The sequence below is a fragment of the Gigantopelta aegis genome, chromosome 6 (genome assembly GCF_016097555.1).
Source record: "Gigantopelta aegis isolate Gae_Host chromosome 6, Gae_host_genome, whole genome shotgun sequence".
NCBI classification, from domain to species: domain Eukaryota; kingdom Metazoa; phylum Mollusca; class Gastropoda; order Neomphalida; family Peltospiridae; genus Gigantopelta; species Gigantopelta aegis.
Genome location: NC_054704.1, coordinates 84,314,263 through 84,334,325, shown reverse-complemented (window position 1 = coordinate 84,334,325; position 20,063 = coordinate 84,314,263). Strand labels below are relative to the sequence as shown.

Here is a 20,063-nt window from a genome sequence, read left to right as displayed (position 1 = left end):
ACGACCTACCTCTTACGCCTATACCATGCAGCTCCAACCTATCCCTAATCTCCTTGGAGTCTATGTGGAGCTCCCACGTGTTCTTGCCCTTTGGCACAGCGGCTAGCAGGTGGGTGTTGATCGGCCCCAGGGCTCTACAGATCTCCTCGCCGGTTAGGGGTGGGGTGAAACCAGGGGCGTGAAGGAAGAGGGGGTGGTCGTATCCGTACTCACCCTCCGTCGGCTCGGTGGCAGTGGTTGTGGGCTCAGCTGTACTCTCTGCAAGCATCTTGGTTGGAACGGGAAAAAAACTAAACTAAATACAAAACTATTTCGAAAAAATTAAATATGATTTGGAAAGTATTCCAGCTCACGTCTATGCCTAACAAAAGGCCGAGAGATAGCACACTGTCTCACTTTGCAGAGAAACCAGAGTTAATTTGCAAAATCCGCCTTTGGAAAACTTATAGAATGTGTGTTGTCAACAAAGGTGGTGTTTCACAGACTTCGCTATCCCGTCGCATTTTGTCCACCCACAGAAAACATTGACAAGATGGACGGGTCCCTACGTGGTTCCGTTTGCGCCACTTTGTGATGGTCTGCTTTCTGACTTCTTCGCATATGGCAGTCCGTCCAGTACGTGTATATATCAAACACTTTGAAATTAAAGCGTTCGACCAACAGAAGGCCCACGTCACTGAAACGTCATATCATTGTTTACGGTTGCGTTCCCTCATCTCGGCTGGCATCAGAAGTTGTTTTGGGAGGGGACCCTTCCCCGTCCGTAGAGAGCTCGCCCGAGGTATCTCGGTCCTCTGATCGAACCCACCCCCACCCCCTAACCCCACCCCACTCCACCGGCGGATCCACTGGGATCCACCCGTCGCAACGACTTTTAAATTTATGGTTGTGGTATGTGCTGCCCTGTCTGTGGGAAAGTGCATATAACAAAATCCCTTGCTGCTGCTGCTGCTGCTAACGAATAGTTTAACGTTGCAGGTTTCCTATAAAGACTATTGTGGGAATTATCGAATATCTGACATCCAATAGCGATCCTGTGATTAATTAATCAGTGAGGTAATCTGGTAGACACACTTTTACACCTATTTCTCTCAAAGGGTCTAGTTAGATGTCTTAAAATGTTGGGTGTTGTGATGGAAATTTAATACCCAGTGGTCACTCAAGTGATAAGTGCATTAACTGTCGACTCTACTCGAGGTGGCTTCTCCAGGGGCAAGACCAACACACACGCGTACGAGTGGTGCATTGTTTGGCGGCAACCGGATTCTAATTCAAACTGTTTTGTTATTTTGTGTTGCCCTACAAGAGTAGGGTTTTAAAAAAATAAGTCTATAGACTCATTGAGTTGTCCCTCTCCACGGAAATCTTTAGTAAAAGGCGAAAGATTTATTCTGTGCAGAGAAACCTTTTTTTTTTTTTCTTTTTTTTTTTTTTTCCGTTTCGGGCATTTCCGGACGATTTGCCGGGTGCCCCATTTATTTTTTCAAAATCCTACTTATTTACAATGCACCAGGTTCTCCTTGAATGTTAAAAATATTTATGTACATAGGAGTATTTGTGCTTGTATTATGATAAATAAATTGTTTAGTGCATGCTTGTGTTCTTGTTTTCTTTTACTTTCTTTAGTGTGTGTTATTTAAAAAGAGTAGATATTTACAACAAATTAACCTGGTTTGTAGGCCTGGCCCCCAAAGCTACAAGCCGGGGGGTCCAGGCCTAGTTTTTCTACATTTTGTGCATATTTAGCCATTAATTTTCATAATTGATATGTAATGTCGAAGGCGTCATTGCACGAGGGAATGACCCCTTCGAAACACCAGTGTTTTAAAAAAATTTCTCTTCTATTGGGCCGTTCTAATGCGGCAAAGTATTCTTTTTTTTTTTTTTTTTTTTTTTTTTTTTTTATATTTCAGGCAGGTCCCGAACATGCCGGGTGCCCCATTTATTTCATAAAGCCTCCTTATTTACAATAAACCAGGTTCTCCTTGAATGTGGCCAATAAAAATCTACAAATGAGTGTAAGTGCTTGTTTCAAAATAATATACATTTTAGTTAGTGCATGTTTGTGTTTTTGTTTTCTTTATATTATTAGTGTGTGTGACTTAGGTGGTGTTTATTTATAATATCTTAACCTGGTTGACGGACCTGGCCTCCAAAGCTACAAGCCGGGGGGTCCAGGTCTATTTTGTTCTACAGTTTGTGCAATTTACCAATCTTTATCATAGTTTATATGTTGCACGATGCGATGACCCCCTTGAAGCACCAGTGATTTAGGAATTTTTCTTTTCTGTTTGGCCACTCTAAGGCGGCGAAATATTCTACTTCGACCCTTGAATATATTAAATGTTTGAAAAGAGCCATTTCATTACATGGCTTATCTCCCTCTAGTAATTTTCTGGTTGTCCATATTACCCTTATCGCTTTACTCCAGAGAAAAATTCCCAATTGCGATGCATAATCTCCAGGCTTATGTTTTATGCCGAAAATCATGGCATACGGATTCAGACGGAAATTGTTACCAAAAAGTTTTTTAAAGATCGGTTCAATTTGCTTTATGAATAGTTTTGTTTTGTTGCAGTGAAAAAAGGCATGTAAGACTGAGTCCACTCTGTTGCACACAAGGCACTCCGGAGTGGTCGCAATCTTCCAGTCATATAGATGTTTTCTGACTGCAATTACGTTTCTAATCATTTTATAAATTAAATCATAGTCGGGATTTTCAATGAAACCTGAATTTAATGCCCGTGGAGAGATTAAAATAATTTGAGATGTATCCATTTACTTTAACGGCGGATTGTATATCTGTGTAACAGGTTTTTATCATTTTAATAAAGTTAGGTCCGAAATTGAATCTTTTAAGTACTTTGAATAAGAAATCCCACTCCACCCTATCATAAGCTTTTGTTTGATCTAAAGATAAAATTAATCCCGGTAATTCATTACGATTAACATATTCTATTAGGTCTCTTATCAATGACGCTCCGTCATGTATTGATCTGCCTTTCACTGAACATTTCTGATTGGGATGTATTATTTGTGGTAGAATATCTCTGATTCTACTAGCCAAAATTTTTGTAATAATTTTATAATCACAATTAAGTAAAGAAATAGGTCGCCAGTTTTTTAGAAGTTGTTTTTCGTCGCCTTTCCAAATTAAAACAATAACACCACGGCGCATGGTAAAAGTTAATTTTTCTTGTCTAAAGGCATCATTAATTACTTCTACCAGATCATTACCAATTAAACCTAAAAATTTCCGGTAGAATTCGGCAGTCAATCCATCACATCCAGGCGATTTATCATTGGCAAAGGAGCTAATAGCTGATGAGACTTCGTCAAGAGTTATCTCCCCTTCACAGGCGTCTCGGTCTTCGTCATCTAAAGTCTTTGTCATTTTATTTAAAAGAAAGTCTTTTCCGATGTATATAAAGTTTTATAAAATTTTGCGGTTTCTTTTAGAATTTCATTTGGTGTATTAATTACTTTGCCATCATCAGTTATTAAAGAATTCATAAAATTTTTGTTAGCTTTTTGTTTTTCTAAGTTTACAAAATAAGACGTGCATCTTTCGCCTTGTTCAATTTCGTCTACTTTGGCCCTAATTCTAGCACCCTGTAATTGTAATTGTTCATAACTTTTAATTTTATTCTGTGCATTAATTAATTCTGAGTAATCATCTAACTGTCCACGTTCGTCAAGTTGCGTCAAGAAAATTTCATCTTGTTTTAAGTTATATATATATATAAGTTCTTTCCGTCCTACATTTTTGTTTACAATAATCGGTTGTTAAATTCTTTATTTTAGTTTTACCCATATCCCACCATAATAATAGATCAGAGTGGTTTCCCTTTTTAGTTTTCCAAGTTACCCAAAAATCATTTATTAAGTTTACGTAATTTCTATCTTTTAAAACACTATGGGATGGGATGGGAAACTGTATTAACGTGCCCCTATCCAAAAAGGTTCAGGCACGCCCACTACGGATTTAGCCTCTGACTTCGCCAGTGACTAACTCCGGAGCAGGAGGGGGGGGGGGGGGGGGGGGGGGGGGGGGGGGGTTTGAAGTGGGCGGAATTTGGAAAAAAGCCATTTAGTAAGGTCAACGCGAGCGCGGACCAAATAGCAGACACTTCGTAAACTTGAAGTACACCGAGTGGGAGCCGTGCTCTGATTGGCTGAATTTCGATTCCTCGGTGAAGCCTGTTTTTTACCTAAGTCTACAAAGAGTAACTGCATCCAAAAACATGTCCGGACTCTAAAATTTAACCCAAAATAGTTAAGACTGCTCGGCCAAAAAGTTTTAAGGTGATTTTGAGCAATTGAACGGGCGCCAAAGTAAAATGCGTTAGACTACTTATAAAAAAAATAAACATAAGAATTTTGAACTGCTTCCAAAATGTTTAAAGTCTAACTAGCCCAAAAAAAGAGGTTGGTACTCACGGAGGCAAAGGTTGGTAGGAGATTGGTGACTACGGCGAGGAGAGCCAAACTCTGGAATCGTAGTTAGGCAGGAACTGATGGAACTCTGGTGTCCCTAGGGCCTTGGCAGCCTTAGGGTACTGATCACCTCCGAAGATCTTCTTTAGGAGGCGATGGATTGAGACGTTATCCATCTGGGTGATCAGCAGGGCCTGGTTGTAGAGTTGTCCCTTGCGGTATGTCACTAACAGACAAGTGATTCCATCGTTTAAGCTGATGATATGGCTTTCGTGCTCTCCATCGCCGTTGGGGATCTGCTTAAATCCCTGTTCGGAGGGGGGGCAGAGATAGTCTTCAGGTCGAGTGATGCCCATCCTGTAGCATTTGCCATAGCGTTTGTTCAATTGGCCGTGGAGCGTCCAGGCTTGAGTGCCTTCCACTGGTTCCGCCCCTTTGGGGGGCGGCGGCGGTTGTTGGGGAGGGTCCCTGCTGTTGGTAGTCGCAGTCGTCTCGGCCTTCCTCTTTCCCACGGCGGGTAGGGCCAAACTCCGGGCGCGCTCCTTCTTGGTAGCACGGTTAAATTCCGGAGTTGAAGTGGAGTGACGTATAGGGTGCCTGGTCGCAAACTCCGGGAACATGGGTTCGAACGGAGTTGGCGGTGGCGTAGTCGGCCGTGTGGTTTCTGTCGGGAGCTTGTCCAACTTCTTCCTCTCGGTCGCAGGCTGGGCTGTGGGCGGTTTCACAGAAGGAGCCGCCACCAGCGGTTTAGCCGCTGGCTTTGGCCCCCCCCTGTTCCTTCCCTGGCGCGCTTTTCCTCTTCCTATACCTTCCTCTCTTCGGGGATGGTGGGTTCCCGTACACCAAGGTCACGGAAGCCCGTGACCCGGTGTACGATACCCGGTATTCTAATAGCATTCCGTAGGACTTGAGCAATCCCCCCAGGTGGGGGGGGGGGGGGGCAGATCGAGAGAACAAGGGCTGACGTCCGTCTTCATCGAAAAATAGTACAGAATGAAAACACTATTGTTGAGAGCCCACAGTCCCGGTCCTTTATTGTTTTTGTCGAATGTAAAGTCAGCCCACACAAGCTTGTGATCAGTGTAAAGACACTGAGTCACTCCAGCTTCTTTCAGGCCAGTAAGAAACTGCCCTGAGATTAAAATGCGATCAATACGGGAATATGTTCTGTATGCTTTACTATGGTATGTGTATGAGGTCCTATCTGGGTATATGTGTCTGTATGCATCCTGTAGTGAGTGCTCAGTCATGATTTTATTTAGTTGTGTAACCCCTACAGTGCCCCTGAGTTCCTGCTTCTTGGAGCCTGTCCTGTCTAGCGTAACGTCGTCTACACAATTAAAGTCGCCGCAGAGAACACGGCTGGTCACGGTTCGTCGGTCATCTGTCACAATAAAGTAATTAACACAGCTTGCAATGAACTCAGCCCTATGGCAGGGATTCACCGGAACGTACATATTAATTATGTTGAATATTTGACTATTAAATTGGCACAGTAAACTTAAAACTCGCCCTTCTGTATTTTAATTATTTTAATATCTAAACCCTTTCTGAATAAAATTGCAACCCCCCATTTACGCCCAACATTACACGAGTTAATATAATAGGTCCCATCAAAATCTTTAAGTAATTCTTTAATATTGTCTTTATCGTTAAAATGAGTTTCCTGTAAGCAAATAATATCTATTTTTTCAGTATTTAGTAATTTAAAAATTAAACCCCTCTTTGTACTATTATTTACAAAGCCGTTTACGTTTAGTGTGCCAATTTTCAAGTGTGTGCTGTCAACTGCCAGCAGTTTAACATGTATGAACTAAACAAGAATAAATAATAATAATAATGAACTTGTGAATGAACAGTAGGAAACAACAACAACAACAAATATGTACAGCGTCTACGCATGGAAAGGTCATTCTTTGACCCCGGTAGCACCAAGTCTCTATCTCGCCCTGGTTTCTCTTCATTGTGAGACAGTGTGCTACCTCTCGGCCTTTTGTTAGGCATAGACGTGAGCTGGAATACTTTCCAAATCTTATTTAAATTTTTTGAAAATAGTTTTGTATTTAGTATAGTGTTTTTTCCCGTTCCAACCAAGATGCTTGCAGAGAGTTCAGCTGAGCCCACAACCACTGCCACAACCACTGCCACCGAGCCGACGGAGGGTGAGTACGGATACGACCACCCCCTCTTCCTTCACGCCCCTGGTTTCACCCCACCCCTAACCGGCGAGGAGATCTGTAGAGCCCTGGGGCCGATCAACACCCACCTGCTAGCCGCTGTGCCAAAGGGCAAGAACACGTGGGAGCTCCACATAGACTCCAAGGAGATTAGGGATAGGTTGGAGCTGCATGGTATAGGCGTAAGAGGTAGGTCGTGCGAGGTCATCCCACGGTTCCCCGGGGGTACGTGGGTGAGGGTGCGGGGTCTGCCCCTCACAGTACCAAACGTGTACCTCGACGCTCTGCTGCAGCACTTCGGCAAAATAGTAGTAGGCACCACCCACTCAACTTGGCGTAACACCCAGGTTAGAACGGGAGAAAGGACACTCAAAGTGGATATCAAGGACCCCATACCAGGACGTTTAAAAACTGCCTACAATATCTGGATAAGCGTCAGATATCGCAACCAGCCCGAACTGTGTTTCGGGTGCGGTAAAGAAGGCCACCAGCAGTGGGACTGCCCGAAACGACAGGCATCGTTCTCAGACGTAGTGGGAGGCACGGAAGTAGACATTGTAGGTGACAACAACCCCACCCCACCCCCAGCCACCACCGTCGTAGAGGACCCCGGCGAGAGCTTGGTGATAGACACCGACCCAACGCCCCCTACTCCCGAGCATACAGAATACGAAGTGACGGAGGACGACGACCAGACAGAGAACAGAGCAAAGACAAAGAAAGAGAGGAAGAAAGAAAGAAGAGAGAAGGAAAAAGAAAAGAAAAGAGAACTCTCAACATCGGAAGACGCGTCTCCAGAGAAAGAGAAAGCGACTCACGAGCTTCCTCAGCAGGTCCCCTCTCGGACCAAGGGACAGAAGGCACACAAAAGCTAGCCTTTGTGTACCTCTCTCGTAAATCTCACCCCTGACTGACACGGACTGTACATGGACAATGAGACTGACCACCCCCCCAACCTAGTTTTTACGGTTAACAATTTGGACCCGCCCCTGGATTTCCCCTTCGCTCAGCGACCAGATATAAACGTGTGTTTTTTCTTTGTGTTTCTCATCAGTGTGTTTGTTCATGTTTTCGTCATTCATTGTGGAAGGATCTGTGTTTTCGTGATGTTCTGTGAAATTGTGATGTGCTCTGTGTTTCCATGTGAACATGTGTTTGTTTTATGTGTTAACCTGTTAACTGTCTGTGTCTCAATGTGCTGCGTAATCAGTACCTTCCGTCCGTGTGCGTGCAACCATGGAGACGACCCCGGCCACCCCCACCCTCTGTTGCCCGTAAGGCCAGGGTTCCTAACTGACTTGGGGCTTACTGGGGCCTCCACGACAGGAACTGTATGTGTATGTGTATGTGTATGTAAATGTACTGTATATATGTTTCATTTTGTGTGCATTGTATATGTTCTTGATTATTATTGTTATATGTTGATTAGTCGGCTGCACTCAAAACCACCGTGAAAGTTGCCACACTAAATGTAAACGGTTTTGTGTCTAGCGACACAAAGCGGTCTCTCATTTTCAATGAGTTAAGTAAAGAAAAAGTAGATATTATCTGCTTACAAGAAACACATTTTAACAATCAAGATAACATTAAAGATCTATTTAAAGATTTTAAGGGGAAATATTTTGTAAATTCATGTAACATAGGTCGAAAATGGGGAGTAGCTATTTTATTTAGAGAAGGGCTAGAAATTAAAGTGATTAATACTCTTAAAGATACAGAAGGTAGAATTATAAGTTTACTGTGCCAACTTAAGAGCCAGGTATTTAACATAGTTAATCTGTATTGTCCAGTGAACCCATGCCAAAGGGCTGAGTTCATTGCAAGCTGTGTAGATTACTTCTTTACGACGAACGACCAACGAACCGTGACCAACCGCATTCTCTGCGGCGACTTTAATTGTGCGGACAACGCTACGCTCGACCGGACAGGCTCCAAGAAGCAGGAGCTCAGGGGCACTATAGGGGTAAAAGAACTCAACACAATTATAAACGAACACGCACTACATGACGCTTACAGATATTTATACCCAGATAAGGCCTCTTACACATACCACAGCAAAGCATACAAAACATATTCACGCAACGATCGTATTTTAATCTCAGGGCAGTTTATTTTTGACCTGAAAGAAGCTGGTGTGTCTCAATGTTTCTACACTGACCACAAGCTTGTATGGGCAGACTTCACCTTTGACAAAAATAACAAAGGACCCGGACTGTGGGCATTTAACAATAGTGTTTTGAAAGACAAAAATTACGTAAATTTAATTAATGACTTTTGGCACACGTGGCAATCGGAAAAGGGAAATTATAATGATCTTTTGTTTTGGTGGGATATGGGTAAAACAAAAATCAAAACACTGACCACGGACTATTGTAAACAAAAACGCAGGACTGAAAGGACTTACATATACAACTTAAAACAAGACGAAACATTCCTAACACAATTAGACGAACTTGGACATTTAGACGACTATTCAGAATTAATAAATGTACAAAATAAAATTAAAAATTATGAACAATCACAACTACAAGGGGCTAGAATTAGGGCCAAGGTAGATGAAATTGAACAAGGTGAAAGATGCACAGCTTATTTTGTTAATCTTGAGAAACAAAAAGCTAATAAGAAATTTATAAATTCTTTAATAACTGAAGACGGGAATTTAATTGACACACAACAAGAAATTTTAAATGAAACCACTAATTTCTACAAAAGTTTATACACATCTGAAAAGACGGACGTTTCGGCACAAAATTATTTATTAAATAAAATGACAAAGACGTTAAATGATGAAGACAGAGACGCATGTGAAGGGGAAATAACTCTTGACGAAGTTTCATCGGCTATTAAATCTTTTGCCAATGATAAATCACCAGGCTGTGATGGCTTGACTGCTGAATTCTACCGGAATTTTTTCGGCTTAATTGGTAGTGATCTGGTAGAAGTAATTAATGATGCCTTTAATAAGGAAAAATTAACTTTTACCATGCGCCGTGGTGTAATTGTACTAATTTGGAAAGGTAACGAAAAACAACTTCTCAAAAACTGGCGACCCATTTCTTTATTAAATTGCGACTACAAAATTATCACTAAAGTTTTGGCTAGTAGAATTAGAGAATTTTTACCAAAAATTATTCACCCAAACCAGAAATATTCAGTCAAAGGCAGATCAATTCATGACGGAGCATCATTGATAAGAGACTTAATAGAATATGTTAATCGCAATGATCTACCGGGGTTAATACTTTCCTTAGACCAAACAAAAGCTTATGATAGAGTAGAATGGGACTTTCTGTTTAAAGTTTTAACAAAATTTAACTTTGGGCCAAATTTTATTAATATGATTAAAACATGCTATACAGATATTCAATCAGCTGTTAAGGTAAATGGGTATGTATCAAACTACTTTAATCTTTCACGGGGCATTAGACAGGGATGCCCGATCAGCACTGTTCTTTATATTCTAGTAGCAGAAACCTTGACCGAAGCTGTTCGGGAAGATTCAAAAATCAATGGGATAATTTTACCAGATGGCTTCGTCAGTAAGTGGGTTGGCTACTCGGATGACGGTAACGCAACTTTATCAGACTTTGACTCAGTTAAACAACTATTCAAAACCTTATAAATCTATGAACGTGCATCCGGAGCTAAGGTTAATCTTCAGAAAACCAACGGTTTCCTAATGGGGAAACTTAGGTATGAGAAAGACACTCCTCTTGATATAAGATGGAATAATGAAAAAATTAAAATACTAGGTTTTTATTTTGGAAATATAGACGTTTCGGCAGATAACTGGATACCAAAAATTAAAAAAATTAAAACAATCTTAAATATATGGAGCAACAGAACATTAACACTGCATGGTAAAGTAGTTGCTGTAAATTCACTCGCCACCAGTGGCCTGTGGTATTTATCAAACGTTTTGGAACTTCCGGAAAAATATGCTAAAGAAATTGATAAAATAATTTTTGACTTCATCTGGAGCCACAGAAAACATTTTATATCAAAAGAGCAAATTCAACTACCTAAGGAGTTAGGTGGGTTGGGGGTTGTAAATATTCGGTTGAAAATTAAAGCACAAAGAATTAAATTTGTCAGTAGACTTTTGAGTTTAGAAGGTGAAGGTAATTGGAAATCTCTAGCAGACTATTTTTTAGGCCAGTATAAAAATTTAAATATTGATAGACACGTTTTAAAATGTAAAATTGTAAACAATAATGCAAACTTCAAATCAATGCCGAATATTTACAAAGATACACTATTAATTTGGGAAGACCTTGACATAACGCGTGACACAGAAAGCTACCAACAAATTCTGTACGAACCGTTACATGACAACACAACGATAAGTAACAAACAATACAAAAGTATACGTAGTGAAAGACTAAATTTAGTCAAAGACATATGGGACTTTGCTACGGACGACTTTATGGACTTCGCTGGTTGTTCGACCAGCGCGGCATTTCATCGCCAAATAAAAGACCTACAGGACAACTTTCCGCGACCTTTACTGTGGACATTAAAAAACGAAGACCCCTTTGATGGTGTCTTAGACGCCATCTTTCGCACCAACGTAGGTGATACGAAAAAAGACGTGACAGTCACGACAACTAGGGACATATATACAGTTATGCTATTAAGAACTCACAAAGACGCATCATTTAAAACCAAATGGTTAACCATTTTCAATGAAAACATAAACTGGAAATTTTTTTGGCAAACACTAAATTCTGGATTAATTGAAAATTACGACTTTGATTTAATTTATAAAATGATTAGAAATGTAATTGCAGTTAGAAAACACCTCTATGACTGGAAGATTGAGTCCACTCCGAAGTGCCTTGTGTGCGACGGAGTGGACTCAGTCTTGCACGCCTTTTTTCACTGCAACAAAACAAGACTATTTATTAAACAAATTGAACCCATTTTCAAAAAATTCTTGGTAAGAAATTCAAACTAAATCCATACGCAATGATCTTTGGAATCAAACACAAACCTGGTAATTATGCATCGCAATTGGGAATTTTTCTCTGGAGTAAAGCTATAAGGGTAATTTGGACAACACGTAAATTATTAGAGGGTGATAAGCCATGTAATGAAATGGCACTTTTCAAATATTTAGTTTATTCAAGGGTTGAAACAGAATACTTTGCCGCATTAGAACGGCCCAATAGAAGAGACAAATTCTTAAAACACTGGTGTTTCGAAGGGGTCATTGACTCGTGCAATGACACCTTCGACATTACATATCAATTATGAAAATTAATGGCTAAATATGCACAAAATGTAGAAAAACTAGGCCTGGACCCCCCGGCTTGTAGCTTTGGGGGCCAGGCCTGCAAACCAGGTTAATTTCTTGTAAATATCTACTCTTTTAAATAACACACACTAAAGAAAGTAAAAGAAAACAAGAACACAAACATGCACTAAACAATTTATTTATCATAATACAAGCATAAATACTCCTATGTACATAAATATTTTTAACATTCAAGGAGAACCTGGTTCATTGTAAATAAGTAGGATTTTGAAAAAATAAATGGGTCACCCGGTAAATCGTCCGGAAATGCCCGAAACGAAAAAAAAAAAAAAATCTCGCCCTGGCCAAGCTGGTCGCAGGGTGGGGTGGTGGCCTGGGTCACTGCTGAGTTGGTCTGGCCTGTTGAGCAAGTCACTCATGCATGGCACTGTACTGATCGGCTTATCTAACGTACGAAGCAAAACACCACATACACTTAACGCAAGACAATAACAGACATGAAATAGGTGAGCACAGTTAATCACAAGACAAACAAGATCACAGTCAAACACAAACGAAGAAGGCTTAACAGCCGTTTCAGTCAACGGGGTGTGGGGGTGGTCACAATTAATTACACAGTTTTCACGCATGTAAAGAGTACATAATTCATACAACACTAGAGCACAAACACAAAGTATGGTTTTATACACACTCAACACATTAGAACGTAGTAACACGGTTTTGCACAACACACTTCCATCGAGTAACACTGAAACACGCACAGAACCACAGGGGGTGGGGGTGGTCACATCTCCATACGAGAACGCAAGACAATAACACACATAAAATAGGTGAGCGCCGTTAATCACAAGACAAACAAGAGCACAGTTAAAAACAAACGAAAAGGGCATAGCAGCCCTTTCAGTCAACGGGGTGTGGGGGTGGTCACAGTTAATTACACAGTTTACACACATATACAGAGCACATAAAACATACAAAACTAGAGCACAAGCACAAAACATGGTTTTATACACACAGAGCACATTTGAACGTAGTAACATGATTTTGCACATCACACTTCCATCGAATAGCACTGAAGCACGCACAGAACCACAGGGGGTGGGGGTGGTCACATCTCCATACGAAAAAACTTGTGCACAGCACTTTTCACATTTGAACACATTTGACAACACAGTGAATACACATAACACAAACAAACACAACGAAATTTCCTTTCCTGGCCGCAGAGCGGAGTGGGTGGGGTAGTCCGGGGGCGGTTCCTGGTCGTTTACCGGGGCTGGGTTTAGATAGTGATCAGTCTCGTGGTCGGTGTCCATTCCGGGTCGTGATGGGTTGGGGGCAGAGAAAGTGGGTAGGTCCCCAAGACCTACGTCTTGGTGACCTTCAGCCCCTTGGTTCTGGAGGGGGGCGCCGCCGGTAGCACGTGGCATGCTGCCTTCTCGGGTGTTAACTGGTCCTCTGATGAGGAAAGGTCCCTCTTTTTCTCTCTCCCCTTCTCTCTCTCCTCGTGTCTTTCTTTCTTTCTCTCTTTCCTCAATTTTTCTAATTTCTCTCTACTCTCTACTCTCTCTTCCTCTCTCCTGGCTTCTGACAATTCCTTGTCAGAGGATGAGGCCGTACTACTAATGATGAGATCAGTTTGCTCGTCTGAGTCAACGGGTGGGTTAGGAGGTGGTACCCCTTCCAGGACCGTGTCAATGTCTCCTCCCCTGACGATATCTGAGAAGAGGACCTGCCTGTCAGGGCAGTCCCACTGATGGTGGTCTGACTTACCACAACTGAAACACAGTTCTGGCTAGTTTCGGTAACGTACCGTGAACCAGTCGTGCTGGAGGGTCTGGAGTCTCCCGGGGATATCCTGTCTAATGTCTAGCTTAAGAGACCGCTCGCCGGTCTTAACGTTGGTATTTCTCCAAGTGGAGAAGCTGGCTGGTACTACTATAGTGCCGTACTTTTTCAGAATGGTGTCTACATATATATTTGCAATCGTGAGGGGGAGTCCGCGGATCTTCACCCAAGTGCCCCCTGGGAAGCGCGGTCCGATGTCGCAGTGTTGGTCCCTAACGCTAAGCCCCTGTACCTCTAGGCGGCCCCTGATTTCCTTGGTCTTAACGTGGATCTCCCAGTTGTTGCGCCCCTTGGGCACAACAGCCAAGAGGTGATCTACAATAGGCCCTAAAGCCCTGCAGATCTCCTCACCCTTGAGGGGAGGGGTAAAGCCCGGCGCGTGTAAATACAACGGGTGAGAATACTCACTCTCTCCTTGGCTGCTGGGTGTCGTCGTCGGCAATGTCCGGTTGTGTCCGGCGATCGGAGTGTCAGCAGATGAAGCAGCGGCAGACAACTCTGGCTCATACATTTTTTCCAAAGAAAACAAATTCTATTTTAATTTTTGACAAAAAAATTTAAAACTGTGTTGGAGTTTAACGCTAATTTTTAGGTTTTACCTTACAAAATTAACTGGAAACAAAACTCACTATCTACAACCAAAAGGCCGAGAAGCTCGGTTTTTTTTGTTTTTTTGTTTTGTTTCAGGTAACTCCCGAACAAGTCGGGTACCCCATTTATTTTTCAAAAACCTACCTATTTACATTAAACCAGGTCTCCTTGAAGTGTTATTAAAAATATACATGAAGGTATAAGTGCTTGTATTACATATATATATATACATTTTAATTAGTGCATGTGTTTATTCTTGTAATCTTTAATTTATTTAATGTATAGCCTAGTGATGTGTATCTACAAAAGTCATACCTGGTTATCGGACCTGGCCCCCAAAGCTGCAAGCCGGGGGGTCCAGATCTATTTTACTACATTTTTTGTGCATTTGCCAATTATTCTCATAAGTGATATGTAATGTCGAAGGCGTCATTGCACTTGGCAATGACCCCTCCGAGACACCAGTGTTTCAGGAATGTTTCTTTTCTGTTTGGCCGCTCTAAGGCGGCTAAATATTCAGCTTCAACCCTTGAATATACTAAGTGCTTAAACATTGCCATTTCATTACATGGCTTATCTCCCTCTAATAATTTACGTGTTGTCCAAATTACCCTTATGACTTTACTCCACAGAAAGATTCCTAGTTTCGATGCATTGTCCCCAGGCTTATGTTTTATGCCAAAAATCATGGCGTACGGGTTCAACCGGAAATTATTGCCCAAAATTTTCCTAAGGATCGGTTGTAATTGTTTAATAAATATTTTTGTTTTCTTACAGTGAAAAAAGGCGTGCAAGACTGAGTCCACTTCGTTACACACAGGCATTCCGGAGTGGGCTCAATCTTCCAATCGTATAGATGTTTTCTCACTGCAATTACGTTTCTTATCATTTTATAAATTAAATCATAATCTGGATTTTCAATGTAACCGGAATTTAGTGTTTTCCAAATGTTTTTCCAATTTATGGTTTCATTAAAAGCGGTTTCCCACCTGGTCTTAAACGATGCATCTTTGTAAGTTCTAGATAACAAGGCTGTGTAAATGTCTTTTGTCTTCGCGTCTGTTACGTCCTTTTTCGTATCACCTACGTTGATGCGAAAGATGGCGTCTAAGTCACCATCATATGGGGCTTCGTTCCGTAAAGTCCATAGTAACGTCAACGGGAAATTGTCTTGTATGTCTTTTAATTGGCGAAAAAAAGCCGCACTAGTTGAACAACCAGTGAAGTCCAGAAAGTCGTTCGTACCCAAGTCCCAAATGTCTTTGACTAAATTTAGTCCTTCGTTCGGTTGTCGTGTAAAGGTTCATATATGATTTGCTGATAACTGTCGGTGTCCCTTGTCAGGTCAAGGTCATTCCATATTAATAAGATTTCCTTGTAGATACTCGGCATTGAGGCGAAATTTACTTTATTATTTATGATTTTACATTTTAGTATATGTCTTTCAATGTTTAAGTTTTTGTAAAGGCCTAAAAAATGATCAGCTAACGCTTTCCAATTTCCCTCCCCCTCTAAACTTAAAAGTCTACTCACAAATTTAATGCGTTGCGCTTTAATTTTCAGCCGAATATTTACTACCCCCAACCCACCTAATTCCTTAGGTAGTTGAATTTGTTCCTTTGCTATAAAATGTTTTCTATAACTCCAAATAAAATCAAAAATCATTTTATCAATTTGTTTGGCATATTTTTCCGGAAGTTCCAAAACGTTAGATAAGTACCAAATGCCACTCGTTGCAAGGGAGTTTACTGCAACTACTTTACCATGTAAAGTTAAATTTCGATTACTCCAAATGTTTAAGATAGTTTTAATTTTTTGGATTTTAGGTTCCCAGTTATCAGCTGAGACGTCAACATTTCCAAAATGAAAGCCCAAAATTTTAATTTTTTCATTAGTCCATCTTATATCAAGCGGAGTGTCCTTCTCATACCTAAGTTTACCCATTAAGAAACCATTAGTTTTCTGAAGATTGACTTTAGCTCCTGATGCACGTTCATAAATATTAAGGATTTTGAATAGTTGCTCTGCAGAGTTAAAGTCAGCTAAGGTTGCGTTACCGTCATCCGAATACCCTACCCACTTACTAACGAAGCCATCAGGTAAAGTGATCCCAATAATTTTTGAGTCCTCCCGAACAGCTTCGGCCAAAGTTTCCGCCACCATAATATATAAAACTGTGCTGATCGGGCATCCCTGTCTAATACCCCTGGAAAGATTAAAATAATTGGAAACGTGTCCATTTACTTTAACGGCGGATTGTATATCTGTATAGCAAGTTTTTATCATTTTAATGAAGTTAGGTCCGAAATTGAATCTTTTAAGTACTTTAAATAAGAAATCCCACTCCACCCTATCATAAGCTTTTGTTTGATCTAAGGATAAGATTAATCCCGGTAATTCATTACGATTAACATATTCTATTAAGTCTCTTATCAATGATGCTCCGTCATGTATTGATCTGCCTTTCACTGAACATTTCTGATTGGGATGTATTATTTTTGGTAAAATGTCTCTAATTCTACTAGCCAAAATCTTTGTAATAATTTTGTAATCACAGTTAAGTAAGGAAATAGGTCGCCAGTTTTTTAGAAGTTGTTTTTCGTTGCCTTTCCAAATTAAAACAATGACACCACGGCGCATGGTAAAAGTTATTTTTTCTTGTCTAAAGGCATCATTAATTACTTCTACCAGATCATTACCAATTAAGCCTAAAAAGTTTCGGTAGAATTCGGCAGTCAAACCATCACATCCAGGCGATTTATCATTGGCAAAGGAGCTAATAGCTGATGAAACTTCGTCAAGAGTTATCTCCCCTTCACAGGCGTCTCGGTCTTCGTCATCTAAAGTCTTTGTCATTTTATTTAAAAGAAAATCTTGAGCCGAAATGTCAGTCTTTTCCGATGTATATAAGGTTTTATAAAAGTTTGCAGTTTCTTTTAGAATTTCATTTCGTGTTTCAATTACTTTGCCATCATCAGTTATTAAGGAATTCATAAATTTTTTGTTAGCTTTTTGTTTTTCTAAGTTTACAAAGTAAGACGTGCATCTTTCGCCTTGTTCAATTTCGTCTACTTTGGCCCTAATTCTAGCACCCTGTAATTGTAATTGTTCATAACTTTTAATTTTATTCTGTACATTAATTAATTCTGAGTAATCATCTAACTGTCCACGTTCGTCAAGTTGCGTCAAGAAGATTTCATCTTGTTTTAAGTTATATATATAAGTTCTTTCCGTCCTACGTTTTTGTTTACAATAATCAGTTGTTAAATTCTTTATTTTAGTTTTACCCATATCCCACCATAATAATAGATCAGAGTAGTTTCCCTTTTTAGTTTTCCAAGTTACCCAAAAATCATTTATTAAGTTTACGTAATTTCTATCTTTTAAAACACTATTGTTAAAGGCCCACAGTCCCGGTCCTTTATTGTTTTTGTCGAATGTAAAGTCAGCCCAAACAAGCTTATGGTCAGTGTAAAGGCACTGAGTGACACCAGCTTCTTTCAGGCCAGTAAGAAACTGCCCTGAGATTAGAATGCGATCAATACGAGAGTATGTTCTGTACGCTTTACTGTGGTATGTGTATGAGGTCCTATCTGGGTATATGTGTCTGTATGCATCACTTAGTGCGTGCTCAGTCATGATATTATTTAGTTGTGTAACCCCTACAGTGCCCCTGAGCTCCTGCTTCTTGGAGCCTGTCCGGTCTAGCGTAACGTCGTCTACACAATTAAAGTCGCCGCAGAGAACACGGCTTGTCACGGTTCGTCGGTCATCTGTCAAAATAAAATAATTAACACAGCTTGCAATGAACTCAGCCCTATGGCAGGGGTTCACCGGAACATACATATTAATTATATTGAATATTTGACTATTAAATTGGCACAATAAACTTAAAACTCGCCCTTCTGTATCTTTGTTTATTTTAATTATTTTAATATCTAAACCCTTTCTGAATAAAATTGCAACCCCCCATTTACGCCCAACATTACACGAATTAATATAATAAGTCCCATCAAAATCTTTAAGTAGTTCTTTTATATTATCTTTATCATTAAAATGAGTTTCTTGTAAGCAAATTATATCTATTTTCTCAGTATTTAGTAATTTAAAAATTAAACCCCGCTTTGTACTATTATTTACAAAGCCGTTTACGTTTAGTGTGCCAATTTTCAAGTGTGTGCTGTCAACTGCCAGTAATTTAACATGTAAGAGATAAAGAAGAATGAATAAACATGAAAGTGTGAATAACTAATTGAAAACAAGAACAAGAACAAAAATGAATAGTGACTATGATTGGCTAAACTTGTCATGGACCCTGGACACACCAAGTCTCTAGCTCGCCCTGGCCCAACTGGCCTCAGGGTGGGGTGGTGGCCTGGGTCTCTGTGGCAGTGGTTGCGGCAGTGGTTGTGGGCTCAGCTGAACTCTCTGCAAGCATATTGGTTGGAACGGGGAAAAAACTAAACTAAATACAAAACTATTTTGAAAAAATTAAATAAGATTTGGAAAGTTTTCCAGTTCACGTCTATGCCTAACAAAAGGCCGAGAGATAGCACACTATCTCACTGTGAAGAGAAACCAGAGTTAATCTGCAAAATCCGCCTTTGGAAATCTTATAGAATGTGTGTTGTCAACAAAGGTGGTGTTTCACAGACTTCGCTATCCCGTCGCATTTTGTCCACCCACAGAAAACATTGACAAGATGGACGGGTCCCTACGTGGTTCCGTTTGCGCCACTTTGTGATGGTCTGCTTTCTGACTTCTTCGCATGTGGCAGTCCGTCCAGTACGTGTATACATCAAACACTTTGAAATTAAAGCGTTCGACCATCAGAAGGCCCACGTCACTGAAACGTCATATCATTGTTTACGGTTGCGTTCCCTCATCTCGGCTGGCATCAGAAGTTGTTTTGGGAGGGGACCCTTCCCCGTCCGTAGAGACCTCGCCCGAGGTATCTCGGTATGTCGGTCCTCTGATCGAACCCACCCCCACCCCCTAACCCCACCCCACTCCACCGGCGGATCCACTGGGATCCACCCGTCGCAACGACTTTTAAATTTATGGTTGTGGTATGTGCTGCCCTGTCTGTGGGAAAGTGCATATAACAAAATCCCTTGCTGCTGCTGCTGCTGCTAATGAATAGTTTAACGTTGCAGGTTTCCTATAAAGACTATTGTGGGAATTATCGAATATCTGACATCCAATGGCGATCCAGTGATTAATTAATCAGTGAGGTAATCTGGTAGACACACTTTTACACCTATTTCTCTCAAAGGGTCTAGTTAGATGTCTTAAAATGTTGGGTGTTGTGATGGAAATTTAATACCCAGTGCTCACTCAAGTGATAAGTGCATTAACTGTCGACTCTACTCGAGGTGGCTTCTCCAGGGCAAGACCAACACACACACGCGTACGAGTGGTGCATTGTTTGGCGGCAACCGGATTCTAATTCAAACTGTTTTGTTATTTTGTGTTGCCCTACAAGAGTAGGGTTTTAAAAAAATAAGTCTATAGACTCATTGAGTTGTCCCTCTCCACGGAAATCTTTAGTAAAAGGCGAAAGATTTATTCTGTGCAGAGAAACCAGAGTTAATCTGCAAAATCCGCCTTTGGAAATCTTATAGAATGTGTGTTGTCAACAAAGGTGGTGTTTCACAGACTTCGCTATCCCGTCGCATTTTGTCCACCCACAGAAAACATTGACAAGATGGACGGGTCCCTACGTGGTTCCGTTTGCGCCACTTTGTGATGGT

General features: G+C 40.8%; 2 non-coding genes across 2 annotated transcripts; both read right to left on the bottom strand.

The window, feature by feature from the left end:
* Positions 1-1,296: 1,296 nt before the first annotated feature.
* Positions 1,297-1,413, bottom strand: LOC121376582. Its single transcript, XR_005958477.1, has one exon. It is a non-coding gene; the product is annotated as a U5 spliceosomal RNA (small nuclear RNA).
* An 18,372-nt stretch (positions 1,414-19,785) lies between these two features.
* LOC121376581 lies at positions 19,786-19,902 on the bottom strand. Its single transcript, XR_005958476.1, has one exon. It is a non-coding gene; the product is annotated as a U5 spliceosomal RNA (small nuclear RNA).
* Between the last annotated feature and the right edge of the window lie 161 nt (positions 19,903-20,063).